This window comes from Nicotiana tabacum, chromosome 11, assembly GCF_000715075.1.
Source record: "Nicotiana tabacum cultivar K326 chromosome 11, ASM71507v2, whole genome shotgun sequence".
Lineage (NCBI taxonomy): Eukaryota > Viridiplantae > Streptophyta > Magnoliopsida > Solanales > Solanaceae > Nicotiana > Nicotiana tabacum.
Genome location: NC_134090.1, coordinates 15785766 through 15799831, shown reverse-complemented (window position 1 = coordinate 15799831; position 14066 = coordinate 15785766). Strand labels below are relative to the sequence as shown.

The 14066-nt window shown below is 36.8% G+C and overlaps 1 pseudogene; it reads left to right on the top strand.

Moving 5' to 3' along the window:
* Window positions 1–1554: 1554 nt before the first annotated feature.
* Window positions 1555–4612, top strand: LOC107813463 (5-epi-aristolochene synthase-like; annotated as a pseudogene).
* The last annotated feature ends 9454 nt before the right edge of the window (window positions 4613–14066 follow it).

Here is a 14066-nt window from a genome sequence, read left to right as displayed (position 1 = left end):
ATCTATTAAATAATGCTTCAAAAATCTTTATACGGATTGAAACAATCAAGGCGCATGTGTATAATCACTTGTGTGAGTACTTATTGAAAGAAGGGTACAAGAATGATTCAATTTGTCCTTGTATCTTTATAAAAAGATCTGGATTTGAATTTGTTATAATCTTTGTGTATGTTGATTCAAATATCATTACAACTCCCAGACAGCTTCTTAAAGCAGTAAACTGTTTAAAGAAAGAATTTGAAATGAAAGATCTTGGAAAGACAAAATTTTGTCTTGGTCTACAAATTGAGTATATGAAAGATGAAATTTTTATCAATCAATCAGCATACACTGAAAAGATTTTAAAGCGATTTTATATGGATAAAGCACATCCATTTAGTACCCCGATGGTTGTGAGATCACTCGATATAAATAAAGATCCATTTCGATCTCATGAAAATAATGAAGAACTTGTTGGTCTTGAAGTACCATATCTTAGTGCAATTAATGCACTAAAGTATCTTGCTAACACTAAAAGGCATGACATAACATTTTCAGTTAATGTCTTAACAAGATATAGCTCTGCTCCTACAAGGAGACATTGGAGTGAAATCAAATACATATTGTATTATCTAAAAGGGACTACCAATGTGGGCTTATTTTGTGGTAATGATTGCAATCCTGATCTTGTTGGTTATGCTGATGTAGAGTATTTATCTGACACACACAAGGCTTGATCTCAAACATGCTATGTGTTTACATGTGGAGGCACTGTCATATCTTGGCGATCGACTAAGCAATCAATCGTGGCTACTTCTTCTAATCATACTGAGATAATTTCTATTCATGAAGCAAGTCGAGAATGTATTTGGTTGAGGTCTATAATATATCTTATCCGAGACAAATGTGGTTTGAAGTGTGACAAACTACCCATAATTTTGTATGAAGACAATGCAGCATGCATAGCCCAATTGAAGGGATGATTCATAAAAGGAGATAAGACAAAGCACATTTTACCAAAGTTATTTTCACACATGATCTTCAAAAGAATGGTGATATCAATGTGCAACAGATTCGTTCAAGTGATAATATGGTTGATTTGTTCACCAAATCTCTACTGACGTCAACCTTCAAGAAACTGGTGTACAAGATTGGGATGCGAAGGCTGAAGGATGTGAACTGATGCTCTCATCAAGGGGAGTTAATACGCGGTGTACTCTTTTTTCCTTACAAGGTTTTGTCCCACCGGGTTTTCCTTGCAAGGTTTTTAACGAGGCAACCAAAAGACGTATTTCTAAATATGTGTACTCTTTTTCCTTCATTAGGATTTTTTTTCCCATAGGGTTTTTTTCCTAATAAGGTTTTAATGAGGCACATTATTTATGGACATCCAAGGGGGAGTGTTATGATAAATATCATGTTATGGTGGATGTCTACTCTTCCTCCATGATCTTCATGTCAAATGCTTAATGACATATTCAATGACATATTTTCTATGTTCAATGACATATTCCATGACATATTTTCTTCACTTTTCATGCCTATATAAAGGTCTTGTAATAGATAGGAAAATACATACAATTGAAGAAGAAAATCTCTTCCTTCTCTCTATCTCTATTTCTTGTTCATGTTTTACTAAATTGCTTTTATTTCTTGTTCATGTTTTACTAAATTGCTTTTATTTCATAACACAAACTTGTTTGTTTGACGATTATAATAAAGATTAGTAATCATTCTTTTCGATGATGTCCCACAACACATATTTTTTAACGTAAAAAAAACTTAGAGAAATACTACTCCTATTATATTGGATACACTGAGACGCCAAGGAAGAACTAAAAAGGCTGTTAAGTACTGCTGGTTACGCCTTGTTACTATTTGGTCAAACAAGGCAACGAAAGAAATAATTAAATTAAAAGAAGATGGCTGTAGCTGACCATTATAAATACTTATGCCTGCTCTTCCATTTGAGTCATCGTCTCATGACTCACCACTCTCTCATATATTTATTTGAGTAGTTTCTTTCTTCTAAAGTACCAAAAATTCTCTTAGTCTTGTGGCAACAAATACTAAAAGTATAAATTAATTAGCAATGGCATCAGCTGCAGTTGGTAATAATCTTGTGAAGATTGAAGAAGAAGAAGAGATCGTTCGCCCTGTCGCCGACTTCTCTCCTAGTCTTTGGGGCGATCGTTTCCTTTCTTTCTCCATTGACAATCAGGTACTTACTAGTTATTTTTCTTCTTACATGCAAATTAAAGCCAGTGTCTTCTTTGTGCTTATTGGATGATGTATTTTGAACATTTATTTTTATGTCCTTTCAAAAATGTTATATATAGGCTGCAGAAAAGTATACTCAAGAGATTGAAGCATTGAAGGAACAAACGAGGAGTATGTTGTTAGCTACTGGAAGAAAATCGGCTGACACATTGAATTTGATTGACGTTATTGAACGCCTTGGCATAGCCTACCACTTTGAGAAAGAAATTGATGAGATTTTGGATCAAATTTTCAACCAAAACTCAAACTGCGATGATTTGTGCACTTCTGCACTTCAATTTCGATTGCTCAGGCAACACGGTTTCAACATCTCTCCTGGTAAGTTCATCATAAAGCATGCCTTAATATTGTTAAAATTGTTATCAATTTATAGGAAGAAGGCAAATTAATCTTGAGTTTTCTTTCTTGAAATACCAGAAATTTTCAGAAAATTCCAAGATGAAAATGGCAAATTCAAAGAGTCTCTTGCTAGTGAAGTCTTAGGATTATTGAGCTTGTATGAAGTTTCACATGTAAGGACTCATGCTGACGATATCTTAGAAGATGCACTTGCTTTCTCCATTATCCATCTTGAATCTGCAGCTCAACATTTGAAATCTCCCCTTAGGGAGCAAGTGACACATGCCCTTGAGCAATGTTTGCACAAGGGCGTTCCTAGAGTCGAGACCCGATTCTTCATCTCATCAATCTACGAGAAGGAACAATCGAAAAATAATGTGTTACTTCGATTTCCAAATTAGATTTCAACTTGCTCCAGATGTTGCACAAACAAGAACTTGCTGAAGTGTCAAGGTGCGACATATAAAAACGATGAACCCTTTTTGATTGATCATATCTCAAGTACTGATGTCAGTTTGTTATGTTGCAGGTGGTGGAAAGATTTGGATTTCGTAACAACACTTCCATATGCTAGAGATCGAGTGGTTGAATGCTACTTTTGGGCATTAGGAGTTTATTTTGAGCCTCAATACTCTCAAGCTCGCGTCATACTCGTTAAGACCATATCAATGATTTCGATTGTCGATGACACCTTTGATGCTTATGGTACAGTTAAAGAACTTGAGGCATACACAGATGCCATACAAAGGTATGAACTTCATCAGTTCACTTATTCTTTGATAGTGAATGTCGTTGTGAAAAGAATAAGACGAACTTCTACTCATTATAGTTGTGCTCTTTCAAAATGCATGAGTTCACCTTAATTTTGTCATCCTACAGATGGGATATCAACGAAATTGATCGGCTTCCTGATTACATGAAAATCAGTTATAAAGCTATTCTAGATCTTTACACGGATTATGAAAAGGAATTGTCTAGTGCTGGAAGATCTCATATTGTCTACCATGCAATAGAAAGAGTATGTTTGATCAACTTAACTATCGATCGAAATACGTTTTTTCCTTAACCCGTTTCTCACTTTGTTTTACCTTCTGTACGTCTTTTAGTGATCATAAACTTGATACAATTCAATCAAAATTATCTACCACTTAAACATATCTATTTTATATTCACAGATGAAAGAAGTAGTAAGAAACTATAATGTCGAGTCAACGTGGTTTATTGAAGGATATAAGCCACCTGTTTCTGAATACCTAAGCAATGCACTAGCAACTACTACATATTACTATCTCGCGACAACATCATATTTGGGCATGAAGTCTGTTACAAAGCAGGATTTTGAGTGGTTGTCAAAGAATCCTAAAATTCTTGAAGCTAGTGTGATAATATGCCGAGTTATTGATGACACAGCCACATATGAGGTATGAGATGTATCTCACAAACTTATATAATTATATATAATTTGGACAAATAAAGTATTGCGACAATATAAAAGCTAACCCCTAATCTATCTACCTTTCCAGGTTGAGAAAAGTAGGGGACAAATTGCAACAGGAATTGAGTGTTGCATGAGAGATGATGGCATATCAACAGAAGAGGCAATGACTAAATTTCAAGAAATGGCTGAGGCAGCGTGGAAGGATCTTAATGAAGGACTTCTTAGGCCCACTCATGTCTCTATCGAGTTTTTATCTCGTATTCTCAATCTTGCACGTATTGTTGAGGTTACATATATACACAATCTAGATGGATACACTCATCCGGAGAAAGTCTTAAAACCTCACATTATTGCCCTACTTGTGGATTCTATTGAAGTATAGACAGCATTTGTTGCTAGTCGTGGAGCTGCAGGACTTCATTCTCCTTTGTTGAAAGAATTAAATCTATTTATTTAATTTTATCATGCTGTATAAAGTTGTTAAGCAACTCCCTTTTGTAATGGAGCGATGCACTTCCCGTTGGGTTCCTTAATATCCTTGTAAGAAATAATACTACCGGTACATTTTGTTTTTTATTTCATTTTTTCATTGCACATATTAATTTGAATATATTCTACCCATTGCCCCCAGAAAAGAATTCAATATTGGGATATTAATTTGACGAGCATAACTGCCAAACAAGATGTAAAGCCCTGCAAGTTTTGAATATTATTTTGGTCTAATTTAATATTAATGACATCATTAAGGTACCCTGAGAATATAAGCACCTACTTGGACTAAATGAAGTGTTTAAAGAGTCAAAATTTGCCAAAAATGAAGCTGGAAAAGATCAAGGTAATCATACGGGATGATATGTGTGATTTTAAGAGCTTCAACCAAGATATGCATTGACTTGGAAATCTAAGCTAAGAATTTGTTATGGAGAGATCAGCCACCTTGTCACGATCCAATTTTCCCTCCGTTAGGTTTCGTGATGGCACCTAGTCTTAGGGACTAGGTAAGCCTAACATTTTACTGAATATCAACAATAATAAAGAAAGTCTAACAGTCTCGGTAGAGAAATCTTTATAGAATTTACAATTTGCTAAAACTGGTACAAGTCATAAGTTCAATAGAGTTTGCTACAGCTTCTAAATACAATTGTTTGAAAAATAAGTAAAATAGTGTGAATACAAAATAGGAAGGTGACTTCGAAGCCTGCGAACGCAGCAATAGGTTTACCTTGAGTCTCCTCAGCAAGAATCCGCACAACTGCTAACGAACAAATACCTTGATCTGTACAAAAGAAATGTACAGAAGTGTAACATAAGCACACCACAACGGTGCCCAGTAAATATCAAGACTAACCTCGGTGGAGTAGTGACGTGGAACAGTCAAGACACCTACTGGTCTAATAAACTGACAAGTATAAGTATATGAACAACAGAACATGATATCTCTATAAAGATTATGCGATATGACTAGCAATAGTTTGCCATAAGGAAGGAACCAACAAGTAACAGCGGAACATCGTAATAAGGACGTAGAAGAGTGAATGGGAACATAACCCAAATCCGAAATCACAAATACAGTAAAGACAAATAACAATTCAGCAACTACAACAGTTTTCACAACAGGCCTTAGCCAACAAACTCCAATCAATTAGTCAAATCCTTCAAATCTAAATCTTTCACCTATAAGATTTCAAATAGAAATCTTTAGAATATAATCCTTCCCAATAAAAATATTTCGAAATATACTTCCTTCAAATAAATATCTCTTAAACATAGTTCTTTCAAAATAAATACCTTTCGAATGTAGTCTTTTCAAATAAATATTCTTCCAATATAAGTCACCCTGTGACACCTCATCTCAAAATCATATAATACGGGTCTCAATACCCGAACCCTAACACTTGGCATCATGAGCCCCTATCACACCTCATAACCACACTGACGACTCACGTGCTAAATAGATCCATTCTCACATGGAAGGCAAGTAAACAAGGGTGTGCGTCTACACTCAGCAATATCAAGAAAACCTCTTATCCGATAAAGGTGCTTAGCTATGTGTATGCCTGTGCAAGTGTCCTAATATAGTTCATACCAACTAGTAAGTATAAGGAAAAGAACGGACAACACGTAGAATGTTTACAATAATGTAAGCACAGAATATCAATGGCTCAGAACACAGAAATAACAACATGTGATCTCCCGGAATACCGTCCCGTAGTCCCAAATATAAATGTCCAGGGGGATCTCCCGGAATACTGTTCCGTAGTCCCAAAGTAAATATGCAGAACAAGGGAATCTTCCGGAATACCGTTCTATAGTCCCAAAGTAAATATGCAGAATAGGGGGATCTCCGGGAATACCATTCCGTAGTCCCAAAGTAAATATGCAGCGCAACCAACAGAGATAACAGTTACAGCATGTCAGAAACCTCGTGCATCACCTCAACAAGTGCAACAACAACAATGAAAATAATATAAAGTACGACAAGTATATCAACTCAAGAACTTTAAATCACAAAGAAACGGTAGAACTTATTCACATGAAATAACCATAGTAAAGAATGCTAGGCGTAAAGAAAACAGTTCAACAAGGAGGGAACTAATATGCCACAACGATTCCACAATATACAGTTCAACAACGAGAAAACTAATACGAGTCCAACAGTTCCAAATAAGAACAAGTCCACTAAAATATGAATTTCTAGACTTCTTTTAAGGTTGGATAATTACGAAGAATATTCCACAATTCAATTAAAGAAAAACAACGGAAAGATAATCATAACCCCAATTAAGACTAAACAATTAAAGGATGAGATGATGATAATTTCAAATAAAGATAAAAACTTGTAAAAAGATAGCATGACAATAGAAGAGGTAAATTCTTCAATTAAGTCAAATAAGAATCAAATAGGCAATACGAGTGAATCCTAAAGCAATTAATTCTAATTTAAACATGTAGAGGTGAAACTAGTAAATAGGAACTCAGTCATATCAAGAACAACTTCATACACAGTGCATATAAGGATCTAAGAACCCTAAAAGGCCAATTTTCCACAAATAAGTCTGAGTACACACTCGTCACCTTGCGTACACGGACTACAATCAACATAGAAGACTCAAATCCTAAGGGGAAATCCCCCACACAAGGTTAGGCAAGATACTTACCTCAAAAAAGATAAAATAATACTCTAAAAGGAACTTCTTAGGGTGAATTGACCTCCGGACGGCTCAAATATGACCAAAATAACTTCAAAGAACAAATAAAACTCATAAGAAACTATTCCGGATCATAAAGTCTCATTTTTTAACAAAATCCAAAAATTTGTCCAAATGTCGACCCCTGGGCCCCGCCACGAAACCCGACAAATTTTACAAAAACTGAATACCCATTCCGATACGAGTTCAACCATACAAAATTATCAAATTCCGATACCATTTGGTCCCTCAAATTATGATCTTTTATTTTTGTAAGATTTTACAATTTTTCCCAAATTTTCCTTTAGATTCTCATGACTTTGATATTAAATCTAAGATATAATCACAAAATATAGTTGGAAATTGATTAGAGACACTTACGCTATGATTTGGTATGAAAATCTTCTCTCAAAATTGCCCACCCTCGGACCTAGGGTTCAAAATATGATAAAATGAAGCTAAATCCCGAAATGGGAGACTTAATACCAGCCTCAGATGTCACATTTGCGACATCAGGATCACAAATGCGATATAAATATCGCAAATGCGAAGTCTGGCTAGCTCTGATCAGGTCGCAAATGCAACACAAGACTCGCAAATGCGAGCTCTGAGATGTTTGCAAAAGCGACAATTGCATCACAAATGCGATTTTACCTAGTCACAAATGCGATGAAGTTGATCGCAATTGCAAACTCCCCTACCCCATCCCAGCGTCGCAAATGCAAGAATGATCTCGCTAATGCGGTCATCACATTTGTGATGAAATCCTCGCAAATGCGAGAATAGAGACACCAGCACAACTGAACTTTTTTCCAACACTCCGAAATGCGTAAGAAACTTATCCGAGCCCTCGAGGCTCCACGCCAAACATCCACGCAAGTCTGAAAACATAACATGAACTCGCTCGCCCAATCGGAACACCAAAATAGCCTTTAGTACCACGAATTGGATACCAAAACGCATGAAAATCATCATGAACTTCAAATACTCCTAGAATTGCAACCAAGCATCCGAACCATATCAAATCAACTCCGAACGACACCAAATTTTACAGGCAAGTCCCAAATGACGAGACTCAGCTGTTCCAACTCTCGGAATCACATTCCGACCCCAATATCATAAAATTCAACTATGGGTCAAACTTCTCCATTTTTCAAATTTCAACTTTTCTAACTTTCACCGAAATACCTGAAATTACCCTACGAACCTCCAAATCTGAATCCGAATGCACGCCTAAGTTCAAAATCACCATACAAAGCTCTGACATCATCCAAAACTCATTCTGGAGCCGTTTACACAAAAGTCAAATTCTGGTTAAATTCTCACTGCTTAAGCTTCTAAAACTGGATTTCTTCTTACAATTCGACTCTGAATCATCCAGTAACTGAATTCAACCATGCACGCAAGTCGATACATATAATGTGAAGTTGTTCAAGACCTTATGCTGCCGAACGGAGTTTAAATTCTCAAAATGGCTGGTCGGGTCGCTACATCCTCCCCCTCTTAAAACAAACGTTCATCCTCAAACGTGCCAAGATTCTCCTCGAAGTCCTCAATTCACTGAATGCACACTTCCAACATACACCTGCGGGTGACCCCACGTCACCCCAATCTACATAAGGCTGATGACACTATCTCAACTGTAATTTAGCCTTTCTACCAATACCAATAAGCCTTAGAGCCCAAAATTCTCATCTTCCATCCATTTCCAAAAGATCCGATTCGAAATCTATATCCGGGATCAGTCTCAACTAGCTGTATCAACTTATGCCTACACCGATATGCCCACAATAACACTTCTGAACACACCACACATAGGCCTATAATAACATTTCTGATCACAATAGCTTCCTGAAATCAAATCCAGCACCGGCCATTAGCCTTATATCCAATAGGAACCCGTTTCAAACCTCCACAACACTGACGATGATACAAGAACCATGAAAACCTCATAACTAAACACCTGAATCAATAAATCGCAACTAACACCACCGGGCACACACTCCACAAGCTAAAATTTAAGAGGCACAAAACGAAAATGACTGAATATGTAAATGTCACACCTACTTTTTACACCGCCTACGCCGGTAAGGGCGTAAAGGAGTTTTTCCATTTAAAGGACAATCGGAACGGGATTTAATTATTAATTAATCAGAGTCGCCACTTGGGATATTAATGGTGTCCCAAGTCACCGGTTGAATCCCGAACAGAGGAAATTTATGACTCTGTTAATAGTCCGCGAACCAGAAATCCGAGTAAGGAATTCTGTTAACCCGGGAGAAGGTGTTAGGCATTTTCGGGTTCTGTGGTTCTAGCACGGTCGCTTAACTGTTGTATTTGATTTTTATCTGATTTTAATACATTCTAACTTATGTGCATTCTATTCGTAAACCGCTTTTTATCATTATTTATTTTATAAGAATTATGATGTCGCGAAAACGCATTTCGAACCCTGTCGCAATTAATGCGCCCGTGGTTGTCGACACATTTCGACTTCATCAAGATTTGGATTTGGGTCGCATCAATGCGCACCCGAATTTAAGAAAGTAATTTAATTAAAATCGAGTTTAAAGATTCTAATATAATATGATTTTAAAGAAGACCATGGAATTTGCTAAATGGCCATCCCAATTTCTAATCATTTTTATAACCAATTGTTGACAGCCCGCGTATGTGATTTTATTCGGGCGAGGCTAGTAGCAATCCTGAAGTAACTATGATTTCCTATTTATTTATGTGTCTCTAAAAGACTAGTTAATTTAGAATTGGATTACACTGAAATAGACTAAGAACCAAATTCAAAGGAATATTGGGCCTGCCTCATGGCCTTGATGCGGTCCGAACGGCCCAACGAAGATGGGTATGTTTCCATTGCAACAATTGATATAATATCAACGAGTCACTACACTGACCATGCATACCTTCATTTTAACAAAAGCCGTGAACTCCAAAATTCCTAAACGATCTATCCTACCAATTGCCTATCAAGACCTGCTGCTTTTAATGAACTAAGCCAATTATGAATGAGTTTGTCTCATGATTTCTAACTGATTTCAATACCAATCTACCTACCATAATTATGGTTTGCCTTCCAAACGATTTCAGAATCTTAAAACAAAAGCAGACCTTCTACTACACTATTATGACCAATGACGAAAGTACCAATAATTAAGCTAAATGTCATGAGACTTGCTCATAAATTCTCATGTCATGTACATAGATCCAATTGCTACTGATGACTATTGAATTCACACAAACCTTCAAATTAGACCAGGCCCATGCTCAAAGTTATTTCAAACGCCCAATTCTACAGTTCAAGATTATGCAACATTCAATATGTAATCAACCTTACTAAACAAGTTTAATTATACACATAACTGCTAATTATATAACAGGAAACTACACTATTATTATCAGTTAAAATACAGACTGCTTTCAGTTGAATAACAGGCCCTTGAACATTTCATTTCAACTTCAACGAGCATACATCAGTGAGATTCAGAGAAATGTACCTGGAAATTGGAATGTAAATAGAGAAAAGGAGAGGAGTCAGCTACTTTGAACAGCACTAGCAACAAACTCGGCAGTATACACCACAGAAATACAGACAGACTGCTTTGAAAATCAGAAATACAGGCGGTCTCCACAGATTAATTCAACACATACTTCAAGTATACTCCTAACCCTCACAGCTGCACCTAAGCACCTCTGTAATAATGCTAAACCCAAAACCCAACTGAAATCCAAAACTAGTGATGAAACTATGAAGTTGATTCGGATTTCTCCATTTTTTGATGTTTTTGTTTTCTGAATAATCTTGGAATTAAAATGCTAACTGAGATCAAAAGCAAGAATGAAAACTCAAATTGAAACTCAGGGCTGAAGGCAGAAGAAGAGAGAAGAACCCCTTTTCCCAAGGCATTTCATGCCCTTTTATAGTCAACCCCAAAGAGAATAGATCAGATTCTGATTTTCCAATCAGTCCCTCCCTATTTTCAGTTTGGTCCCTCTATTCTTAACTTGCTAAACAAGTAAATGCCTTACAATTATTAAAATCTACACTTGTACCCTATTCTAGAAGGCCCTAGGGTATTCCTCTACCCATACAATACCTATACTGCCCTTCCATATACCTTGATATTACTATTCCTATCAGAACTATCCTTTTCCATACCCAGATTACTCCTAAAAGCCCCTCAAAGTTACTGAAACTACCCTCATCCTTAACAGCTATAACCAATACCCTAATTTAAATCTAAAACTAACTGAAATTAATTAATTAGCATTCAGAAACTAACTAGTCAGACTGACCAAAACCAATTTTTTCAATTATACCAACTCAATCAAGCTAAATGAAATTAAACTGTGCTTAAGCTAACATGATCAATATTAAGTGAACTTAAACTAATTCTTAAACCATGAACTTACAATCATTCAAACAAATATCAAACTCAGAATCAACAGTAATTGACAGAACTTAAACTAATACAATTAAATCATAAAATCAACAGAAAAATTAATAAAACAAAAACTGTAAATAACACTTCAAACATGCGAGTAAAAGGAAGAAGTAAAAACTCACAGAGGCACAAGGGACTCCGGCCAGTCAGAAACGTCTGAATCCTTTCAGATTTTTGACGCGTAACATCCCTAACCATGTGTTCTTACAAGAGAACACATGGTTAAGGATACTACGGTTCGAAATCAAAAGGATTTGGTTTTAGGGTTTGGCAAGAAATTCTTAGATCTAATATTCGGGCCGTTTCACAGTGATTTGAAGGAAAATAACCATGGATTAGTGTTGAGGAAGGGCCGGGGGTTGTGGGGTGTGATTTTGGACTGATTTGGATGAACTCGTCACTTGGCCGGAAAACTTCAAACTAAGATTCGACGAGTTCCGGCCTTGTTCGAGGTAAACCAGTGGGTGCAATGGAAGGAGGAGAGTGAGGGGGATCTGTGGTGTTAACCTCGGAGTGAACAACATAGGTTGTGTTCACCGCCGACGAGGGGTTTGATGGCGGCGCGGGTTAGGGTTTGTTAAGGAGGGGTAGGGTAAGGACGATGAGGCAAATGGGGGTAGGGGGAGAGTTTCAGACCCTTTTATATTAAGAAGCTCGTTAGTTCCGGACCGTTGGATTGATGAGATCCAGCGGTCCTGATTTGGAGGTCACAAAACGACGTCGTTTCGATTAGAAAGGGGGACGGACCGGGTTGGGGCTTGGGTTGGGGCTGATTTACAATGGGTTGAGACGTTTGGGCCTGAACAAATCTTCTGATTTGGCCCAAATTTGGGTCTTTTATTAAGACCCAATTTTATTCTTATTTCCTTTTTGTTTTCTTTTCCCACTTTTACAATTTTTATAATTTTTCTGATTTTTATGGAAATGTAAAACTAACATGAAGTCCTAGCTATTTCAAAACAAAGGCTAATTAATTACTAAAATTGTTCAAAAGCTATTTCATGACAAGTTCATAGTAAAAATCATTAAAATGTGAAAGCGACTAATTTTTTGTGATTTTCATGTTTTACTTTTTTTTAACCTTTAATTGATACTAAAACCTAAACGCAAAAATGCATATTTTTGTACTTTATAGAATTAACATGCGCAAATAGAATGCAACAATTATCAGAAAATGACGCCAAAATTGCACAAAAATTGTAAAAAATAAAGGAAAATTATTTTGTTTGGGATTTTGGGAGTAATCATATTTTAGGGCAAAAATCACGTGCTCACAGCTGCCCCTCTTTGCTCGGAAATACGAAGGGTTTTCGGGCAAAGATAAGTGAGCAAATACGAGCGATTTTTGCCCGTTTGAAAATTCCGTGTGAAGCATTTTTTGAAAAGTTTGACCGCATCCTGCTTCGGAGGTTGCCTACATATCCTGGGCTAAACAGGAATCAGGTCAGTGTAGTTCGGGAATGTCTGGTAGCTGGGACTACCAGGAACTGTGATTGTACTACGCTTGCTGTTGTTACTGCTGCTGTTACTGCTTGCTGACCTCCCTTATTACACCATGTCAAAGATAATAGAAGCTAAACCAACTATGCTCTATGAATTATAACAATCCTATCTAAATTCTTCAAACTTGCTCTTGTACTTCCTTGTTGCCTTGTTGTCTTGTTCTTTCTCGATAAAATCCATGTTGCTATTCCCTTAAGCGGAATCCAAACTTCTGAAGCTTGAACTGTATGTGTTCCTCTGTTATCCAGGCGGGCTCCTGACCTCCGAAACTTGAATTGCATGCCTCTATTCTTCAGGAGGGCTCCTGACTTCAAAATAGACAAAGAGATTAATTGAAAACTAAAATTGAATTATATCACCTCTGTTCTCCAGGCGGGCTCCTGATTTTGACTGCTAAAATATTTAACACCTCCATTTTCTAGGCGGGCTCCTGACTTTTGAACCTAAAATTGAAACTACTCCTCTATTATCCAGGAGGGCTCCTGATTGTTAAAATTAAATTGTATGTCTCTATTCTCCAAGCGGACTCCTGACTTTCGGGTATATGAACTACGTCCTATTATCCAGGAAGGTCCTCACAACTTGCACTTATTCTAATTATGCCAACTTTGCAATCAAATTCCATTCCCCTTATGCACTTCAAGATTATCTCGTATTTAATCAAACCGCACTTTGCGATCAAACCTGATTACTGCTTGTTTTCCTTCTTGGAGAATTCCTTTTCAACGGCTAACTCTCTACCCCTGTTACAATTAAAGAAAATTTTGTCAGTCTAAAATGGTGGTTAGTTGATGGACTTCTTGCTGAAAAATCCTTCCACTACCTTGCTTTGTGTTGACTGCCTTCCACGCACTGTCCCTGAACTGCCCGGCTTTTTGA